The sequence below is a fragment of the Bufo gargarizans genome, chromosome 3 (assembly GCF_014858855.1).
Source record: "Bufo gargarizans isolate SCDJY-AF-19 chromosome 3, ASM1485885v1, whole genome shotgun sequence".
NCBI lineage: Eukaryota > Metazoa > Chordata > Amphibia > Anura > Bufonidae > Bufo > Bufo gargarizans.
This window is the reverse complement of record NC_058082.1, coordinates 321,049,987-321,052,403: the sequence shown is the minus strand read 5'-3', so window position 1 is coordinate 321,052,403 and position 2,417 is coordinate 321,049,987.

The following is a 2,417-nucleotide window of genomic DNA, read 5'->3' as shown; positions in this document are numbered from 1 at the left end:
AAGCAACAAAAGATGTATTCAGGCAATTGTCAATGCAACAATCACCCCAATCTAGAATCTGTCTAGCTGCCTCTTCCCCATTGAGGTGCATCCTGTCCCTGCGATAGAGCCTGTAGCCGATAGAGAAGTCGGCCCAGTTCTCCAGGAACCCAAACCCCTCCTTCCTAGACCAGTTCTTGAGCCACTTGTTAATCTCCCTAATCGCCCACTGCCTTTCTTGTGTGGCCTGTGGTACAGGCAGTGTTTTGGAAAATACTACCTTTGAAGTCCTTGCCCTAAGCTTTTGACCTAAATCCCTGAAATAATTTTTAAGGACTCCCTACCTACCTCTAACTTTGTCATTGGTTCTGATATGACCATGACCACTGGATCTTCTCCAGCCCCTACCAGTAATCTGTCAACCCAAACCGCAATGTGTCGAACTCTAGCGCCAGGAAGACAGCACACTGTTCGGCGATCACGGTCTTTGTGACAGATTGCCCTATTTGTTCCCCTTATAATGGAGTCTCCCACTAACAGCACCATAGCCCTGCTCTCCTGGTTCCCTGCTTACTGGAGCTGACATTCCCCTGACTGGCAGAGGAAGTGCCATCCCCTGTCAGATCAGGGCTAGCCTCCCTGGCACTCTTCCCTCTACCCCGCTTTCTGTTATCCAGCTAGCTACCTCACTTTCCTCAGCCTCCTCTCTGTCATCCTCCCCCTCATCTACCCCAAAGAGTGCTTGCTCGGTGAGAAGCAAACTCTTTTGCAAATTCTCAATGCCTCTCAGTGTTGCAGATATTCTACATTCCCTACTGGGATTATCTCTACAGCAAGTAGTGGAAGAGCCAACCTGGAAGGAGGCAATTTTAGATTTAGTATTCACAAATGGGAATTTGGTATCTGATATTACTGTAGGGGAAAGCTTGGGATCTAGTGATCACCAGTTAGTGTGGTTTACTATAAGTACAGTAACTGAGTCACACCACACGAAAACAAAAGTTTGAGATTTTAGAAAAACGGATTTTTCAAAAATTAGATTGGAGGTATACGAGTCCCTATCAGATTGGAACACTTTCAATGGAGTCCAGGAGAAATAGGACTACTTAAAAGTGGCACTACTGAAGGCAACAGATAATTGCATTAGACTTGTCAGTAAAAGCAAAATAAAGGAAGAGACCACTGTGGCCAAAATCATTAAACAAAAATATAGAATTTAGTAATTATAAAAAAAAATCTAAATACGAGGATGACAGGCAAATTTATAAAATTAGGCAGAGAGAGGCCTAGCAAGTTATAATAGCTTCTAAAGCACAGGCAGAAGAGAAATTAGCTCAGTCAGTGAGAAAAGGCGATAAGACTTTCTTCAGATACATAAATTAAAAAAGGAAACTAGGAATTACCAAATTAAAAACAAAAGAAGGAAGGTATATGGAAGAAGATAAAGAACTAGCTGACTGCCTCAATGAATACTTCTATTCAGTTTTTACAAAGGAAAATTAAGGAAAAGGACCTCAGTTAGAAAGGAAAACTAATTAATCTTTTGATGCATGAAGGAAGAGGTTCTAAGTCAGCTGTCTAAAATTAATACAAATAAGTCACAGGGGCCTGATGGGATACACCCAAAGCTAATAAAAGAGCTTAGCGGTGAACTAGCAAAACCATTAACAGATTTATTTAACCAATCACTGGTAGCAGGAGTCATCCCAAAAGATTGGAAATCAGCAACTGTTGTGCCCATTCACAAGAAAGGTAGTAAGGAGGAATTGGGCAACTATAGACCAGTAAGGCTGACATCAATAGTGGGGAAATTAATGGAAACCATACTTAAGGAGAGGATTGTGGAACATCTAAAATCCCATGGATTGAAAGATGAAAAACAGCATGAGTTTACCTCAGGGAGATCATGTCAAACTAATCTTATTGATTTTTTTTGATTGGGTGACTAAAATAATAGATTTGCAGTAGACATTGCTTATCTAGACTTTAGTAAGGCTTTTGATACTGTCCCACATAGAAGGCTTGTCAATAAATTAGAGTCCTTGGGCTTGGACTCCCATATTGTTGAATGGATTAGGCAGTGGCTGAGGAACAGACAACAGAGGGTTGTAGTCAATGGAGTATATTCAGACCATGATCTTGTTACAAGTGGGGTACCTCAGGGATCTGTTCTGGGACCCATATTGTTTAATATTTTTATCAGCGAAATTACAGAAGGCCTCAATGGTAAGGTGTGTCTTTTTGCTGATGACACAAAGATTTGTAACAGGGTTGATGTTCCTGAAGGGATACACCAAATGGAAATGGATTTAGGAAAACTAGAGGAATGGTAAAAAATCTGACAACTAAAATTTAATGTTGATAAGTGCAAGATAATGCACCTGGGGTGTAAAAACTCAAGAGCAGAATATAAAATCAGTGATACAGTCCTAACCTCA